We start from the raw sequence: 20,817 nt of genomic DNA, 5'->3' as shown, positions 1-20,817 counted from the left end.
TTCAATTCCACACTTTAGGTGAGCCTGTGTCATCTGACAAGGTGACCTACCTGTGTTCCTATCCTGCGGGTTTCTGTGTGAGCTTCCTCTGCTATAGCTACTGGCCTCCGAGCCTGACTCCAGACCGCGACACCCTTACTACCAGGTTTACACATATTTTACAATTCTATAGTTCTCTAGTTCTGTACTGGTTGAGCCGCCTTTTTCTCATGTATTACTATACACTTAAATCTAGTTCTGTCCTAGTTATTACAGAAACAATAATCTGAATAAAGTGTTCTGTCACTTGACCTTTAATTCTACTGCTGGCTGCCAAAAATGTGTTTTTACACTTACACCACATTGACAGACATCTGGATTTTCCTTTTTTACAATTTATACACAAGTGATGTTATGATATATCATTGTAACACACCCAAAACTTAAAAAAAAAAGAGTTTAAACAAAATGTCATAAACATTTTAGCACTCCTACCCCATACCTCTCAACTTTTTGATTGGGTGGGCTCAATGATACCTTCCAGATTGTACCCAAAATGCTGCTAAAATTGGTAAATGGACTACTCAATTTTCCTTCAAAACTATGCATGAATGCTAATGGTCATCTCTGGGCAGTGGCGGCTGGTGCTCAAAAATTTTGGGGGGGCGCAAAAAGAAAAATATAATAGGTATTGCTTTGCGGCAAAAAACGCTGTAAAAAATTGCGTGACTTTGAGGTCATGGTACAGGCATGGCACAGGTGATGGTACAGGCATGGCAAAGATGATGGTATAGGCATGGCACAGGTGATGGTATAGGCATGGCACAGGTGATGGTATAGGCATGGCACAGGTGATGATACAGGCATGTCACAGGTCATGGTACAGGAGATGGTATAGGCATGGCATAGGTCATGGTAAGGGCATGGCACAGGTCATGGCACAGGTCATGGTACAGGCATGGCACAGGCATGGCACAGGCATAGCACAGGTGATGGTATAGGCATGGCACAGGTCATGTTACAGGCATGGCACAGGTCATGGTACAGGCATGTCGCAGGTCATGGTAAGGGCATGGCACAGGTCATGGTACAGGCATGTCACAGGTGATGGTATAGGCATGTCACAGGTGATGGTATAGGCATGTCACAGGTCATGGCACAGGTCATGACACAGGCATGGCACAGGTCATGGTAAGGGCATGTCACAGGTGATGGTACATGCATGTCACAGGTCATGGTAAGGGCATGGCACAGGTCATGGCACAGGTCATAGCACAGGCATGTCACAGGTCATGGTAAGGGCATGGCACAGGTCATGGTAAGGGCATGTCACAGGTCATGGTAAGGGCATGGCACAGATCATGGTAAGGGCATGGCACAGGTCATGGCACAGGCATGTCACAGGTGATGGTATAGGCATGTAACAGGTCATGGTAAGGGCATGTCACAGGTCATGGCACAGGTCATGGTACAGGCATGTCACAGGTCATGGCACAGGTCATGACATAGGTCATGGCACAGGTCATGGTACAGGTATGTCACAGGTCATGGTAAGGGCATGGCACAGGTGATGGTAAGGGCATGGCACAGGTGATGGTACAGGCATGTCACAGGTCATGGTAAGGGCATGGCAAAGGTCATGGTATGTGCATGTCACAGGTGATGGTATAGGCATGTCACAGGTCATGGTAAGGGCATGTCTCAGGTCATGGCACAGGTCATAGTACAGGCATGTCACAGGTCATGTCACAGGTCATGTCACAGTCATGTCACAGGTCATGTCACAGTCATGTCACAGTCATGTCACAGGTCATGTCACAGGTCATGTCACAGTCATGTCGCAGGCATGTCACAGGTCATGTCACAGTCATGTCACAGGCATGTCACAGGTCATGTCACAGGTCATGTCACAGTCATGTCACAGTCATGTCACAGGCATGTCACAGGTCAGGTCACAGGTCATGGCATCGCGCTGCAGCGGCTTCAATCACTTACATGCTCTCCTGGGCTGCCAGCGAGACGTCCACGGTGCGCTGCTCCTCTCCTCAAGTCCTCTTGTTCCTTCTTCTGACGGCGGCAGGAACCAGTCCGGCGGGAAGGTGACGGAGGTCGAGCGGTGAGTGAGACGTCCACGGCGCGCTGTTCCTCTCCTCAAGTCTTCTTCTTCCTTCTTCTGACGGCGGCGGGCGGGAAGGTGACGGAGATCAGGCGGTGACGGTGAGTGACAGACGCACGCACCGGCACCGTCCCCAACGACGTCAGCAGGGTCAGGATGTCCTAAATGATGATTGGTCCAGGCTGGAGTCTGGACCAATCACAGCCAGGACATCACAAAAGTAGGGAGTGTCGGGGCGCATTGCTCTTCGCCCCGGTGACCCCCAGAAGGCCGCCAATCGGCGCCTCTGCCCACCGCACGTGGGGTGGAAACCCCCCCATAGCCACTACTAAGTCCGGCGCCCCTAGTGGGCTAAAAATTGCATTTCTTTTTTTTAATCTTTTCTTTTTTTAATCTTTTTTTTTTCTTTTCTTTTTTTTTGGGGGGGCGGCGCCCCTGCGCTCCCTATAGACAGGCTGCCACTGTCTCTGGCGGCCAGTGACTCTGATACACCACATTGTATTTATGCTGCATTGAACTGGACTGGACTGCTGGATTCACAGATCAGGTAGATTGTTGTTAATTACTTTTTTCTTTGATTATCATTTACTTTAATGTTGCCATTGTTTGTCCATTTTTGTAATGTGTTTTTGTTCTGTAAAGTGTTTCTTTTAACTGCTTTTCGTTTCGTTCGGCGATAGATTAAAGTGATATTAAAGACGATAAAGATAAAAGATGATTAATGATACTTCGGTGGTTACTCAGGCATTGATAGACTCCGGTGCTGGTGGTTACTTTATTGACAGTACGTTTGTTGCTGCGAATTCCATACACTTGCAGCCCCGTGTTTCTCCATTAGTCATCGAGGCGATTGATGGCAGACCCCTGCAATTAGGACAGGCTACCCACGAGACTTTTGTTGTTGACATGGTGATAGGGGCTGTTCACAGGGAGTCAACCTGTTTGCAGGTTATATCATCCCCACACTACTCTGTTGTTTTGGGGTACACTTGGCTTCAGAAACACAATCCGACCTTTGATTGGCAGTCGGTCCAGATCCTCTCTTGGTCTCCACAGTGTGGCGCTGTTTGTATCCATGGGCCTGTTAAGGTACTTTGTACCTCCTCAGGTTCAGTATTGCCTACTAAATATCATGAGTATCAAGATGTATTTGACAAGGTGCATGCTGGTACTCTTCCTCCTCATCGTCCGTACGATTGTGCCATCGACTTGCAAACTAGTGCCATTTCCCCTCGTGGCAGGATTTATCCTCTCTCAGTTGCGGAGAATAAGGCCATGAAGGAGTACATCAAGATGTATTTGACAAGGTGCATGCTGGTACTCTTCCTCCTCATCGTCCGTACGATTGTGCCATCGACTTGCAACCTAGTGCCATTTCCCCTCGTGGCAGGATTTATCCTCTCTCAGTTGCGGAGAATAAGGCCATGAAGGAGTACATGGCGGATGCGCTTGCCCGGGGCGAGTTGGGACCATGCATTGGTTACAGGGTCCTCAATCGCATCACGGTCAAGAACGCATACCCAATTCCGTTGATTGCTGAGCTATCAAAAGTGTTAACATTTATATAGATAGAGATTTAGAGAGCTTTTGGTTCCATTTGAAGGGCCAGAAGTTTGTTTTTACTCCGGTAGGTAAACCAATCAAACTTGCTTAGTTAATTGATTGGCTGTCTTCAGCCTTCCAGCTTCTTGCTGAGGTAGCCATAACATTTAAACTCACACATGGAAGCAGACCAGGCGACTAAGGATGCTGCATTACAGCCTTGAACACTTGCTGGGTCTGTGCAACTCACAGATTCCACCCTAGTTCTGGCCCAGTAGAGCTGGGAATAATATTTAAACTTTAGGGACCCAAGAACGAGAAGAACAAGTGGTCCACATGGGGCATCTTCTTATGAAACAGGGCTTTGGAAAAGGTGATCTTTCATGTCTGCCAGCCACTCTTTTCCCTTCAGCTTGACACATGGACCGTATCATAAGTCAAAGGCAGTTATGACTATCTTAGTAAATGAGTGTGGGATTGTGCCAGGGTTCACCACAGTTGTTTTTATAATGACTGTTTCTTGATTTACCTGTTACCAAAGGTGTTACCAAAAGCTGAACATCCCTTCCAGAGATTACAAAAAGTTATATTCAGATGCCTAAGTCAGGATCTTACGAGTATGCATTTTATTTGTATGGACATGTTTTCTGGGTGGCCAGTGGCAAATGCTACTGCAAAGGTCACAGTAAAAAGTGTTTTTAGAAGTAGTTTGTAAGTACAGAGTCCCGGAAGCTAGAGAGAGTAACAGAGGAACTATTTTTTATGAAAGAGCCCTTACAAAAAGTTTTGAGGTTTTATTTTACATTTCTTGCTATCTACAAAGTAGTGGAAAAAGTAGAGTAAGAAACTAGAAAACTATTGCTGTTGCTGATCTTTTAAGATTTTGACAAACTCATTTATGTGTTTTCTCCCCAATTCAGATCCTAAAAGTTTGGAAGGATCTCGTCAACTAAATCCAGGTGACTTGTGGATTGTTCAGAGCAGTGGCGGCTGGTGCTCAAAAATTTTGGGGGGGCGCAAAAAGAAAAATGTAATAGGTATTGCTTCGCTGCAAAAAACGCGGTAAAAAATTTTGTGACTTTGAGGTCATGGTACAGGCATGGCACAGCTCAATGTACAGGCATGATGGCACAGGTCAATGTACAGCAGGCATGATGGCACAGGTCAATGTACAGCAGGCATGATGGCACAGCTCAATGTACAGCAGGCATGATGGCACAGCTCAATGTACAGCAGGCATGATGGCACAGGTCAATGTACAGCAGGCATTATGGCACAGGTCAATGTACAGCAGGCATGATGGCACAGCTCAATGTACAGCAGGCATGATGGCACAGGTCAATGTACAGCAGGCATGATGGCACAGGTCAATGTACAGCAGGCATGATGGCACAGGTCAATGTACAGCAGGCATGATGGCACAGGTCAATGTACAGCAGGCATGATGGCACAGGTCAATGTACAGCAGGCATGATGGCACAGCTCAATGTACAGCAGGCATGATGGCACAGCTCATGCAGCTTCACAAACAACACACAGTGCGCCGCCGCCATATTGTCTAATATCGCCACTTACCATTAGCTGCTGCTGCAGGTCCCTGGTGGTCTGTCACACACTGCTGGGAGCCTGGGACTTTGTCTACTCACCCTCCCTGGCTGCGCGGCTGCGATGTCTCCTACCGTCCTGCCCGCGGGCGGCTACGGCTCACTCACTCCTCCTCGCCGGTCACGCTGCTCTTCCGATCCGGTCCGACTGTCAGCTTCTCCACGCCGGTCACACTGCTCTTCCGATCCGTCCGACTGTCAGCTCCTCCCTGGCATCACGATCACCATCTGCCGGAAGGTGATCGTGATGCCAGGGCGGTGCACCGCCCCCAGGTGTCACGTCACCAGGTCCGATGTCCTCCTTTGATTGGTCCAGGCTGGACTCTGGGCCAATCACAGCCCGGACATCGTTAAAGTGGGGTGTGTCGGGCGCCTCTGCCGGGCGAGGGTGGAGTCAAACCCCCCCCCCCCATACCCAGCACACAGTCCGGCGCCCCTAGTGGGCGAAAACTTGACTTTTTTTTTTTAATCTTTTTTTTTTCTGCGTCGTTTGGGGGGGGGGGGGCGGCGCCCCTGCGCCCTCTATGGGCGGGCCGCCACTGGTTCAGAGACATTTATATATAAGGAAAAGTGTGGAGACAAAATACATCGTCTATTACATGTGCAGTTTACAAAACATGAAGGAAGAGTCATCTGGATCCACACTAGACACTGCAAAAATTACTAAATGAAAGCATATATATATATAAATATATGGATATTTAATGTCATTTGAAAAGTAGTTCAGTCATGTTCAGGGACGTGATAAGGGAGGAGGGGTCAGGGGGGGTTAACCCCCCCCCCGAGAATCCTGCATTATGTCCCTGTCAGTGGCAAAGTGTAGCGTGTGTAGTGCTGTAGCAAGGGTTAATAGATCATTGGACTGGCATGCGACAAGCTCACGCTGATCACCACAGGGCTGTCAGGCTTGGACTGGCTGACACAGTTCTTTACCACCAGAAAGCTTTGAACACAGCAGGAGCGGCACCCGACACCCGTGGTCCCGCTCATCCCGCCAGGCAGCATTGAGCACAGCTGGAGTGCCGCCTATAGTCCCGCCTACCACTCTCTAGTTATGGCCGGGACTACGGGATACGCTCCTGCTGTGTTCAATGCTGTCTGGCGAGGTGAGCGGGACTACGGGCGCCACTCCTACTGTGTTCAATGGTCCCTGGTGGTAAAGAACTGTGTCAGCCAGTCCGAGCCTGACAACTTGAACAGCGTGAGTTTGGCATGTGCCCAATGATCTATTAACCCTTGCTGCAGCACTACACTCGCCACTGACAGGGACATCATGTGTTTGCATTTTTGTGACAAATTGTATCCGGTGGCAGGCGACATGGCAAGTGACAAGCTGCATCTGGTGGCAGGCGGTGTGTCAAGTGACAAGCTGCATCTGCCAACAGGCAACGTGGCAAGTGACAAGCTGCATCTGACGGCAGGCAATGTGGCAAGTGACAAGCTGCATCTGGTGGCAGGCAACGTGGCAAGTGACAAGCTGCATCTGGTGGCAGGCAACGTGGCAAGTGACAAGCTGCATCTGGTGGCAGGCAACATGACAAGTAACAAGCTGCGTTAGGTGACAGGCGTCGCTGGCAAGTAACGCTCTGCATCTGGTGGCAGGCAACGTGGCAAGTGACAAGCTGCATCTGGTGGCAGGCAACATGACAAGTAACAAGCTGCGTTAGGTGACAGGCGTCGCTGGCAAGTAACGCTCTGCATCTGGTGACAGACAATGTGGCAAGTGACACGCTGCATCTGGTGGCTGGCAACATGGCAAGTGACAAGCTGCATCTGGTGACAGGCGTCGGTGCCAAGTGACAAGCTGCATCTGCCGGCAGCCAGCGTAGCAAGTGACAAGCTGCATCTGGTGACAGGCGACATTGCAAGTGACAAGCTGTGCCTGGTGGCAGGCGATGTGGCAAGTGACAAGCTGCGTCTGGTGACAGGCAACATGGCAAGTGACAAGCTGTGCCTCGTGGCAGGCGATGTGGTAAGTGAGAAGCTGCATCTGCCGGAAGGCAACGTGGCAAGTGACAAGCTGCATCTGATGTCAGGCAACATGACAAGTAACAAGCTGCGTTTGGTGACAGATGTCGATGGCAAGTGACATGCTGCATCTGGTGACAGACAACATGGCAAGTGACAAGCTGCATCTGGTGGTAGGCAACATGGCAAGTGACAAGCTGCATCCGGTAGCAGGCGACGTGGTAAGTGAGAAGCTGCATCTGCCGGAAGGCAACGTGGCAAGTGACAAGCTGCATCTGATGTCAGGCAACGTGACAAGTAACAAGCTGCGTTTGGTGACAGATGTCGATGGCAAGTGACATGCTGCATCTGGTGACAGACAACGTGGCAAGTGACAAGCTGCATCTGGTGACCGGCAACATGGCAAGTAACAAGCTGTGTCTGGTGACAGGCGTTGGTGGCAAATGACAAGCTGCATCTGGTGGCAGACTATGTGGCAAGTGACAAGCTGCATCTGGTGACAGACAACCTTGCAAGTAGCAAGCTGCGTCTGGGTACATCTGGTGGTAGGTAACATGGCAAGTGACAAGCTGCATCTGATGACAAACAACCTGGCAAGTGACAAGCTGCATCTGGTGGCCAGCAACATGGCAAGTAACAAGCTGTGTCTGGTGACAGTCGTTGGTGGCCAGTGACAAGTTGCATCTGGTGACAGACAACCTGGCAAGTAAAAAGCTGCGTCTGGTTACAGGCGACGGTGGTAAGTGACAAGCTGTGTCTGGTGGCAGACAAAGTGGCAAGTGACAAGCTGCATCTGGTGACAGACAACGTGGCAAGTGACAAGCTGCATCCAGTAGCAGGCGACATGGCAAGTGACAAGCTGAATCTGCCGGCAGGCAACGTGGCAAGTGACATTCTGCATCTGGTGTCAGGCAACGTGGCAAGTGACAAGCTGAGTCTGGTGACAGGCAACAGTGGTGACAAGCTGTATCTGGTGGCAGCCAACGTGGCAAGTGACAAGCTGCATCTGGTGACAGGCAACGTGGCAAGTGACAAGCTGCATCCAGTAGCAAGCGACATGGCAAGTGACAAGCTGCATCTGCCGGCAGGCAATGTGGAAAGTGACAAGCTGCATCTGATGGCAGGCAATGTGGCAAGTGACAAGCTGCATCTGGTGCCAGGCAACGTGGCAAGTAACAAGCTGCATCTGGTGACAGGCATCGTGGCAAGTGACAAGCTGCATCTGGTGACAGGCAACGTGGCAAGTGACAAGCTGCATCTGGTGGCAGGCAACGTGGCAAGTGTCAAGCTGCATCTTGTGACAGGCATCGGTGACAAGTGACAAGCTGCATCTGCCGGCAGCCAATGTAGCAAGTGACAAGCTGCATCTGGTGGCAGGCGACATGGCAAGTGACAAGCTGTGTCTGGTGGCAGGCCACATGGCAAGTGACAAGCTGCGTCTGGTGACAGGCGACGGTGGCAATTGACAAGCTGTATCTGGTGGCAGGCAACGTGGCAAGTGACAAGCTGCATCTGGTGACATGCAACGTGGCAAGTGACAAGCTGCATTTGGTGGCAGACAACGTGGCAAGTGACAAGCTGCATCTGGTGACAGGCGTCGGTGGCAAGTGACAAGCTGCATATGGTGGCAGGCAACGTGGCAAGTAACAAGCTGCATCTGGTGACAGGCAACATGGCAAGTGACAAGCTGCATCTGGTGGCAGGCAACGTGGCAAGTGACAAGCTGCGTCTTGTGACAGGCATCGGTGACAAGTGACAAGCTGCATCTGCCGGCAGCCAATGTAGCAAGTGACAAGCTGCATCTGGTGGCAGGCGACGTGGCAAGTGACAAGCTGCATCTGCCGGCAGGCAATGTGGAAAGTGACAAGCTGCATCTGATGGCAGGCAATGTGGCAAGTGACAAGCTGCATCTGGCGGCAGGCAATGTGGCAAGTGACAAGCTGCATCTGGTGGCAGGCAACGTGGCAAGTAACAAGCTGCATCTGGTGACAGGCATCGTGGCAAGTGACAAGCTGCATCTGGTGACAGGCAACGTGGCAAGTGACAAGCTGCATCTGGTGGCAGGCAACGTGGCAAGTGACAAGCTGCGTCTTGTGACAGGCATCGGTGACAAGTGACAAGCTGCATCTGCCGGCAGCCAATGTAGCAAGTGACAAGCTGCATCTGGTGGCAGTCGACATGGCAAGTGACAAGCTGTGTCTGGTGGCAGGCCACATGGCAAGTGACAAGCTGCGTCTGGTGACAGGCGACGGTGGCAATTGGCAAGCTGTATCTGGTGGCAGGCAACGTGGCAAGTGACAAGCTGCATCTGGTGACATGCAACGTGGCAAGTGACAAGCTGCATTTGGTGGCAGGCATCGTGGCAAGTGACAAGCTGCATCTGGTGACAGGCAACGTGGCAAGTGACAAGCTGCATCTGGTGGCAGGCAACGTGGCAAGTGACAAGCTGCGTCTTGTGACAGGCATCGGTGACAAGTGACAAGCTGCATCTGCCGGCAGCCAATGTAGCAAGTGACAAGCTGCATCTGGTGGCAGTCGACATGGCAAGTGACAAGCTGCATATGGTGGCAGGCAACGTGGCAAGTAACAAGCTGCATCTGGTGACAGGCATCGTGGCAAGTGACAAGCTGCATCTGGTGACAGGCAACGTGGCAAGTGACAAGATGCATCTGGTGGCAGGCAACGTGGCAAGTGACAAGCTGCGTCTTGTGACAGGCATCGGTGACAAGTGACAAGCTGCATCTGCCGGCAGCCAATGTAGCAAGTGACAAGCTGCATCTGGTGGCAGGCGACGTGGCAAGTGACAAGCTGTGTCTGGTGGCAAGCCACATGGCAAGTGACAAGCTGCTTCTGGTGACAGGCGACGGTGGCAATTGACAAGCTGTATCTGGTGGCAGGCAACGTGGCATGTGACAAGCTGCATCTGGTGACATGCAACGTGGCAAGTGACAAGCTGCATTTGGTGGCAGACAACGTGGCAAGTGACAAGCTGCGTCTGGTGACAGGCGTCGGTGGCAAGTGACAAGCTGCATATGGTGGCAGGCAACGTGGCAAGTGACAAGCTCCATCTGGTGACAGACGTCGGTGACAAGTGACAAGCTGCTTCTGGCAGCATTAAACGTGGCAAGTGACAAGTTGCCTCTGGTGGCAGGCGACGTGGCAAGTGACAAGCTGCGTCTGGTGGCAGGCGACGCTGCAAGTGACAAGCTGTGTCTGGTGACAGGCGATGGTGGCAGGTGAAACTCAGGGCTCCCACTGATTCTGCATTATGGTGAGTTGAACCATTTCATTTTATATTACAATGTATTAATAGAAATAATGTGCTGCAATCATCCTGACACCATATCAGCCATGGTGCCCTGATGATTGAACACCAGCCATTGCCCAGCCATTGCCCAGATAAATTGGCCGCAGAGACTAGGTAACCATGAGAGGACTGTGTGGCAACTGGCAAAGTTAGTGACTGAGGCTGGACTGAGTCTTCCATTGCTGTTGTGTCAGGCCCCGTTCACATCTACCGATTTGGGATCGCAGGTGGAATTGCCCAAGATTCCAAATTGCATTGCAATGCTGGCAAAATGCAGTATACATATATGTGACATTTATTTTGATGGCACCAAATCCTTTTGCTGTGATTGCCGCTCAAAAGAAGCTCCTGCTCCTTTTTAAGTGACAAGCTTTATGTGATACTGCTTGCCGTAGGATAAATCACATGACAATTGTGCCAAAACTGCACCACATTTTAGGTGCCATTAAAATAATTTTCACAAAAAAACACATGTGGCATTTTGCCAGTATGCCAGCATTACAGTGTGATTTGGAATTGCGGGTAGAATCACAACGATTCTGTCAGCGATCCCAAATTGCTAGATGTGAACAGGGCCTTAACCATTTGATGTCATGTACATGTATGTCATTGTGTTCAAGCGGTTATACCGGGGCCATGGCTGCAGCTGTCAGCCATAAACCCAGTATCGTTTTGTTCCACGATGCCCTACACTGTAAAAGTGATCCTAGTGGCTAATTAGATGCTTGATTGCTTTTACAAATGGCAGGAGGGGTCATCCCCTCCCGCTGCTTTCCGATGCTTTTCCTGGGCTCTTCTGTCCCTCCAGAGAGCCTGCAATCTGATCCGGAAGTTGATGCATAGGGGTGATCAGGGACCAGAATGTCACCGATCATCTCTATGGTCTAGGACACCGGAAGCAATGAGGCGAACACATACGTAGGTCGCACACACATATGTAAACAGTGTTCGCACCACACATATGAGGTATCGCCACAAACGTTATAGCGAGAGCAATAATTCTAGCTCTAGACCTCCTTTGTAACTCTAAAAATTTTTAAAGCATCGCCTATGGAGATTTTTTAGGTAGTATAGTTTGTTGCCATTCCACGAGTTTCCACAATTTTAAAGCTTTACATGTTAGGTATCTGTTTGCTCAGCAAAAAAAATTGGGCTATAGTGTTTTCCACATTAAAATTCTTTGAAGTGTATTTTTTCCAAAAAAAAAAAATGTGTTTAGAAAACCGCTGTGCAAATCCCCTGTGACATAAAAAATGCAACAACCACCATTTTATTCTCTATGGTCTCTGCTAAAAAAAAGTATATAATGTTTGGGGGTCTAGCAAAACAATACAGTTTTTTACATAGAAGAGAGAAGTGTCAGAATTGGCCTGGTCTTCAAGGGGTTAATGGCATTGACTGAGGTTGGGCTGAGTTTTCCATTGCTGTTGTGTTTCTGACAGTCCAGCCTAGCCCTGGCAGCCATGATAAACATGGCGGCCAGGGCCAGGCTGGGCTGATTAATCCTCAGTTCAAAATATGATCCGCATATGAATAACACAGGAACCACCCCACATTCCTGTTTAATTCACATGTGCTTCGGGGTGGTGCGATTTGGGCCCATTCATTTTGAATAGGCTCAGATCAAACCAAAGTCATGCATGCACCAATTTTGGAATTTCACTGCAACCAAATTGTATGGTTGTTTTGTACCATGCAATCCAATGCAGGCAAATGCAATGTGTTTGCAACCTTTGTTTGGGGTGTCAGTGCAATCTCAACGACACCCCAAACACAGGTTGCAAAGGCATTGCATTTGCCTGTATTGGATTGCATGGTACAAAACAACCATACAATCCTTTTTCCAAACTTTATGAATTTGGCACAATTTATTTTATTTAAAAAGACTTTTACTTAGTATCTGCTGCTGAACCCCCCCCCCCCCCCCCAGAACAAAAAATTATCTACGGCCCTGGTCATGTTGAAGTCATATTGTCTTCTATACGTCTTCCATTTTATGTAGAACTGTCTGTGTTTACCTATGCTAATAAGTCAGCATGTCCACAGTTAAGCTAGAAGGCCATTCTGGACACAGGAGTGTACGGCCAATTGCTCTGTAAATATTTTTTATCAATCGTTTTTTACAATGAAAATTAATTTTGTAATGAAAAAGCATCTCTCAGCTATTATTCTCGACAATGGAGTTTGCCTCTTTGGCCGGGACTACCTCCACCTAAGTGTATGGAGGTTCCAGGTTAAAGGTGATAGCAGGTATGGTTAGTGATCAAAATATTGATCAAAAGAGGGGAGATTGTAAAGGAAATTTGTACATCCTGTATATTATTGTATTTTATTTTGTATGCATTGCACACTGCACTCATTGTGCACACTGCATTAATAATGTTTTCATTACATGTTTGCATTCTTTCGAGTCCTGATTAGAATTAGCCTGCCTATGTTACGCTCCTTGTTTCTATAAAAGTACAATTCTAATAATTATCTGATACCTACGTAATCATGTGTAAAAAAGCCTTCAATTGTATCAAATTAAAAACAGTTATTATGGAAAGATGCAGAGTGCATCTTTTTGTGTCTTTTCCCTCCTGCAGTAGTTATTACGGTAATTTGGAACCACTGATCAAAATGAGGATAGGAGTTGCCTATCTATAAAATGTCCAGAACAACCCGTAATCTCAACCTCAGGGTGCCCACTTCTAAACTGGCATCCTGTTTTGTTGGGCGTTTCACATCCATAAGGTGAACCCTGTGGCCTGTGCCCTTGATCTTACTCCTGGCATGCGTATCTCCAATGTCTTTCATGTGTCACTTTTGAAGCCACTGGTATGCAATCGCTATACTTCACTTCCTCGTCCTTGTCCCATTCCTGTGGGCAATCATGAGAAGTATGAGGTTAGCAGCATCTTGGATTTTTGTCTTTTCTGAAGTCAGGTTCAATACCTGGTGCACTGGAAGGGTTATGGTCCTGAGGAGCGCTCCTGGGTTCCCTCCACTGATGTTCATGCTCCCGCCCTTCTCCATGCTTTCCACGCTCGCTTTCCTCAGAAACCGTTTTTTGCTCTGAGGGGCCGTTGAGGGGAGGGTACTGTTAAAGTCTTACCTTGCCTTCCTGTTGGCAGCCCTCTTGGACGTGTGCAGACTGCTGTCTCTTATAAACTCTGTTTGCGTCATCACTTGCCTGCTGCCTGGGTGTCCCTCAATGACTACCTGCTTCTGGACTTGACTCCAGCTGTTCCTGATTTCGCTCCTCACTCTTGCTGTGTGTTTCTTGTTGTTGCCCTAATAAACTGCTTAATTTTACTTGCATCTTTGTGTGGTCTGGTTTCTTGGCACCCTGACGCCCAAAGACAAGTTGGTAGGGTAATTGTCTCTTTTTCAAATGTATTTATTTGTTATAGGTACTTATATAGTGCTGTCAATTTACACAGCACTTTACACATTATAATACAGGATTTATATGGCGCCAACAGTTTGCACAGCGCTTTACAATGTGAGGGAAGACAATACAGTTACAATACAATTCAATACAGGAGGAATTAGAGGGCCCTGCTTACAATCTAGAAGGGAGGGTCAAGTGAAACAAAAGGCAATAACCGTGGGGGATGGGCTGATGGAGAAAATGGAAGTATAGTTGTTAGGTGTGGGTAGGATAGGCTTCTCTGAAGAGAAGGGTTTTCAGGGATCGTCTAAAAGCATATAGAGTAGGAGATAATCGGACAGATTGAGGTAAGGATTTCCATAGGATTGGAGAGGATCTGTGCCAACCCTGTTACTGCTAAGAGAGATGTTGAGGAAAGTTTAAAGATAGCGCTGGACCTTTAGGTTTATATTACTGTTAGTGTTATCTTGATGTATCACCCTCCTAGATAGGTGCGTGAGAGTGAGTATTAGTTTTGGCTCTGTCTGCCTATCAGAGGAGCAGCAGGTAAAATCTATATTGCACTCTGCTTAACGGAGAGCAGGATCTGTGAGTTAGGTCTGCTCAGTGTGCCCAGTGAGTGATGTATCTGGTATGAGGGTACTGTGTCCAATGGGGAGGCACGTTGGACAGTGGAGGAAACCTGGTCAATGACACACAGGCTTTTGATACAGCCTCAGGGATGGGCACAGACTGTTTGTCTTGGTGCATTGTGGGGCAGGGTATAAAAAGCCAGGGGCACATGAAGTAGAGGTATTTGGAGGGAAGCAGAGTCCCAGAAGGAGGGTGGCGGCTGTCTCCTCTTCTGCAGCAGTTGGTGATGGTCACAGGCAGTCAGCCTGGTGAGCCTACAGTGGGGAGCTTAACCCAGAGTTCCAGGAGAGATGATTGAGGAGTTGGGGCACTACAAGAATCTGTAAAGCAGTATCCTGAGTACAGAGGATCTTGCCCAGGGGTCTGCCCAGGAAGGGGACCATCCTGGGTAGTGCAGTCAGTGGACTGGTGTCGGCTAGTACAGAGAAAGAGGGTACTGGGGGAGTACCCTGAAGAGAAATACAAACAGGAACATTTACTTCAGCTTCATTCAAGTGGTAGGATGAAGTAGCAGCCTTGCTGCATCCTCAAGTTAGAGTCCTAAGAAACTGTGAATAGTTGAAGGTTGGAGTATCCCACTCATCCCTTCTCCCATCCCAATATAAAATAAAAACAACAAAAACAAGGATTCCCTGATGACGTCATACGTTTAATTACGAAACCGGTCGGGTTACGCACTACGCCTACGTCACTTCCAGCCATTGGAACGCACGCCGGAACGCATTACGGCGAATGCAGCATTTCCTGGTCTTGAAAGCTGTTTTTTCTAAACCTAGATGTAAGTACATTACCATTCTTGAATTAAAAAAGTTTATGCATACTACACCATGAGTCTCCCTACCTCCTTGTGCCCCCAACGAGACCACCATACCCACCGAGAGGTCAGACAGTGGACGCATATTCAGCTCCTCCAGAGTAGTGGGATGGTTTCGCATACATCCAAGTAGGATCTGCATAAGGAACAGCGTGTGGGAAGACTGGATACCATTCCAAAGACCACTTACCTGAGCTAGACCCCAAGGGGCCGTCTGGTAAGTGGGCGCACAACTCGGTTACGGATCCCCCCAGTGTTGATCCTGCATGTGGTCAAATCCCTTGCACTGAGCATGTTGCACTTTTGGAATTATTTAACTACAATTGCACAATTGCACTAGCACTTTTATTGTATTTTTTCTGTCACTATTTTGTATAGCACGACACTTCAATATTTGGCACTTTGAAGAACCAGTTGGGGGTTCGCTTTTTTTTTTTTTACTTTTTTTTTTACTTTTTTTTACTTTTTTTACTTATTTCCCAATATAAATTTTGTTAGAAATTCATATGGTATATATTTATTATGTATTTTTGATGGTGTAAATTCAGACATTCATACATTCAGATCTTTGAGCGCTGTCCCCCTTTATATTCACTATGTACACAACCCCTTGTTGTTTTGACTAGCTGCTCAAAGGAAACCTATTTTTAGTTTGTATAATTTAATATTTAACATATAATTTAATATCTCACCTAATCCTAGGCGCGTTCACGTGAGGACACACACTCACACCCCTTTTGTTTCAACAAAAACATCTACCCTAGATTGATCATTGACTGAGCCAAGAATGTAAAGTGCTAAGAATTCTGCATGCAGTTGCTAAGGGTAATCCAGGGGAATCCAAAAGTGTCAATCACCAGCAGTCCTCTAGGGGGCAGTGCTACATTAAGGTATTTATGTTGGTGTAAAATGATCTGGTTCCTGGGCAGGCTGCTTCTAAACCCCAGAGGATCCTTGGCTTGTAGTGTGATGTAAGAAGGGTTGAAATGTAAGCGCCACACCACTGCTAAGAGGTCCAAGTACAACTTTATTCCATTAAAGGTAAGGGATACAGATCAAGATGTAGCCAACACTGGCAACCAAGTGAACAAACCAGTATCAAAATGGACATACAATGGTATGTATTCCAGTGTGAGTTGAAAGCACAGGCCTAATCAGCAGCTATCTCTCTCTGAAGTATTCTGGACTGTTCGTAAGGTAAGCTGAATGCAGCCACCATAAGGGATGGCTGAAGTATGTAAATATCTTTGCTTCTTTTGCTTCAGTAAACTATTAAAAGGCACTCCTTATGTGGACCCTCCTTCACATAACCTCTATTTTGGGATGTCTCCTGAAAATTAAACTTGTGCCCATGGGGCAGATAATGGTCTGTTGGTGCAAGACCTGAAGCAGATGTGCAAATACTATTTACAGGTGCTGGTTTAGCCAGGAAGGGTCACCATACAGGCATCCTCACATGCAAGGAAGTGTATGCTAATTCCCCTAGAGAAACCTGTTCCGGTGGGACGCTGTTAAGACAAGAACACTACCCTTGATACAGGGCAAGGAGTGGATGTGCTCCCCTGCAATATTACATAAATACCTGTAATAAATAAACAGGATGGCTACTATACTTCAAAAAGGTTTATTAAAACCCATGGTGAGTGTGATTTCAGCCACACACAGACATGGAATGTTTCTCATATAATAACTGTATCTTCTCAAATCCAGAGCAAAAAGAAACAGAAATGTCAAAAAGAAGCGAAGAGTCATTCAAGGAAAGGCAGATGTATCAGGAATTAGGATTCTTAGCTAATAGGGACTTCTTCAGGCAAAATTCCCCATACCTGGGAGTGACAATAATTAGTTTAGGGACTTATCCTTGGCACCTTCTTTGAGTTATGGCATTACTGTTTTTTTTATTCTGATACCTTTCACTATGATAGCACAAAGTCATTCATTGTAAGTTTGCAAGTCATTTGATATTGTTCTGCATTTGTAATATAGCTCTGGGGACTATTGTGTTTCTGCTAACATGCTCACATCCTGGCCAGTGGGAAAAAAGCTGGTGGGTAGGCATAAATTCAAAACTGAACAGTGGTAAAGATTCTTAGCAGCGTTGCTGAGGTCTGAGGATGGATTTTGAGTAATAATGAGAACTACGGTTAGCAGGGGTGAATATGGATAATGATGAGTAAGAATGAAAAGTATTGTGACACTGAGCAACACTGCTGAAGTACTAAGGTCTGCTATTGTGACCTGGCTTCGTGCTCCAGAGGGCCTGTGTGGCCCCTTGTACACCAGGATAGGAGGGCGGCAGCATGTAGAGGAACTTTCATGTAGCTTCTGAATGCCCTCTTCTCCTCCTCTCCCTCTCGCAGACATTTAGCGGCTGCAGGAGAGAAATGGTGGACATCGGTCCCGTTACATGCTGCTCCCACCACCTCCCTATGCCTGTCCTGCTGCCCAGGGCACCCGTGTGCTTCCCTAACCCCCCCCCCCCCCCAGCACCACCACAGTGCTGTCAGGTTTCCCGCTCCCACCTCCTGCCGGCTGCTGCTGGGGATCTGTCAGGATCTAATAGAGTCAGTGATTGGTACCATTTATAAATGAACGGGAAGCTCTGTACAGAGCTATTCCTGTTCATTCATTCTGTGCAGCTGAGGCTGCAGAGAAAGGGACTGATGAATCTGCCCTCAGTCTCTTCTGTCTCAAATGTGAGACATCAGGGGTTTGTTTAGACCCCTAATATTTCTTTAAAGCCCCCCAACTGGGGTCCTAAAAATATGTAAAAAATAAAATTGAAAAAAATATATAAATAACATAAAATGAAATGGTAAATATATATATATATATATATATATATATATATATATATATATATATATATATATATATATATATATCAAAAATAAAAACTACTGACACCAGTGGCAGAACTACCAGGGTCACAAAGGTCGCAATTGCGACTGGGCTCTGGCGTTTCGCCACTGTGGGAGTACCCTAAGATGGCAGGAAGATGGCCCACTGCAGGACCATAATAAAGAGTCCCACGGTGGGAGTAAGGGGCCCCGGGGTCAGTAGGAAGGGCCCTGGTTGGGGGCCACAGGGACTCTTCATGGTTTCTTGCACTAGGGCCCTAAAGGTTCTAGCTATGCCTCTGGTCTGAAGTTAAAAGTTATAGGCAGAAGCACAGGATGAAATCTTTTAGGGCCTCATGCACACTGTACTCCTTTCCCCCTGGCAGCTTTGGCAGAAAAATCGATTGACTCGTGTAACTCAACTCGTTTAGGTGCGTTTAGGTGCATTTAGACATGTCAAGCTCTTGGGCATTAATTCATTTCTTTGGCCAGAATAATAGTTTATTCTGGCTATTAAAATGAATTAACACTTAGGCGCCAATGACACCAAGGATGGGGCACAATTCCTCCCAGTGACACCAATGATGGGGGACTATTCCTCCCAGTGACACCAAGGATGGGACACTATTCATCCCAGTGACACCACTGATGGGGCACTATTAATCCCAGTGACACCACTGATGGGGCACTATTCCTCCCAGTGACACCACTGATGGGGCGCTATTCCTACCGGTGACACCAATGATGGGGCACAATTCCTTACATTGACACAAATGATGGGGCACTATTCCTAGCACTTATGGGGCACTGTTCCTCCCATTTACACCAATGATGAGGCAGAATTCCTCCTAATGACAGGGCATTGTTGACTTCAACTGATGCTGGCACAATTTCTACTCTCGATGGCCTCAGTACGGCTTCCATAAAGTCTGAAAAACAATTAACTAGGCTTTCGGGAAAGTGCAAATCGGCCCCCGATATATCGGTGTTGCCGATAATCGGTCGATCCCTAATCCAAGATGGTGGCACCGAGCAGAAGTCTCAAACCGTTGGGATGTCTATATGAATGAGGCTTCTGTGAGTAAATAACATGCATAAAATATGGTCAATACATATATGGAAGGGATCCCATAGAGGGGTTACCTTTATGACTGTCTAACAAACTGTATTTGTGCAGCAGCAAAAAGGTGGCCTTAAACACGTGGCTGTTGTCTATCTCCATGCTGTCTCTGTGACTTGTATATTGACCCCTTCACCTACACTATATCACCAAAAGTATTGGGACGCCTGCCTTTACATGCACATGAAATTTAACGGTATCCCAGTTTTGATCCGTAGGATTCAATATGGAGTTGACCCACCCTTTGTAGCTATAACAGCTTTAACTCTTCTTGGAAGGCTGTCCACAAGGTTTAGGAGAGTGTCCTTGGGAATGTTTGACCATTTTTTCAGAAGCGCTTTGTGAGGTCAGGCACTGATGTGAACTAGAAGGCCTGGATCGCAGTCTCCGCTTTAATTTTCCCATAGGTGTTCCATCGGGTTACAGTCAGGACTCTATGCAGGTCAGTCAAGTTCCTCCACCCCAAACTGGCTCATTCATGTCTTTATGGGCCTTGCTTTGTGCACTGGTCCAAATCATTTGGTGGAGGGGGTATTATGGTGTGGGGTTGTTTTTCAGAGGTTGGGCTTGGCCCAGTGAAGGCTTAAGGCGTCCGCATACCAAGAGATTTTGGACAATTTCCTGCTCCCAACTTTGTGGGAACAGTTTGGGGATGGCCCCTTTCTGTTCCTACATGACTGCGCACCAGTGCACAAAGCAAGGTCCATATAGACATGGATGAGTGAGTTTGGGGTGGAGGAGCTTGACTGGCCTGCAAAAAGTCCTGACGTCCACATCAGTGCCTGACCTCACAGATCTGCTTCTGGAAGAATGGTCAAAAATTCCCATAGATACACTCCTAAACCTTGTGGACAGCCTTCCCAGAAGAGTGGAAGCTGTTATAGTTGCAAAGCCTGGGCCAACTCAGTATTGAACCCTACGGACTAAAGCCTCATACACACGATCAGATTATCAGACTCATTTTCTTTAGTTTTTTGTTGCATGCTAGTCTCATATGGAAAGTGAAGGGGTTACTTTCATACGAAAATTCTCGTTCAACAGAATTAATCTCCAGAAGTGATGTCATGTGTTGAATTGTTTCTGAGCATGCCTAGTCTTGCTCTTATGATTTTTTTCGGTTGAAAACTGTACTAATTAAACATAAATTGGACGTTGTGTTCACGTACGATAACAATTTTATAGCCTGCACATCCAGTTTTTGTCGTACGAAAATCCATAATCGGCTGTCGAAAGCACTATACTAGCGATCCGAAAATCGGCAGATTGTTCATCGGACTAAATTTTACTTTCGATTTTCTAATCGTGTGTACGGGGCCTTTAGACTGAGATGCCATTAAAGTTCATGTGCGTGTAAAGGCCGGCGTCCCAATACTTTTGATCATTTTAGTTTACATGGATACACAAGGATACATAAGGAAGTTAACGTGAGGGTGGGCCCCAGAGAAATATCTATATTTACACATAAGATAATTAAAGATAATGTTCAAAATACTTATGTTCCAAATATTTGTAGCACCC

This window comes from Pelophylax lessonae (assembly GCF_965119305.1).
Source record: "Pelophylax lessonae genome assembly, chromosome: 4".
Lineage (NCBI taxonomy): Eukaryota > Metazoa > Chordata > Amphibia > Anura > Ranidae > Pelophylax > Pelophylax lessonae.
The sequence above is the reverse complement of the archived record's forward strand: the minus strand, read 5'-3'. Positions refer to the sequence as shown.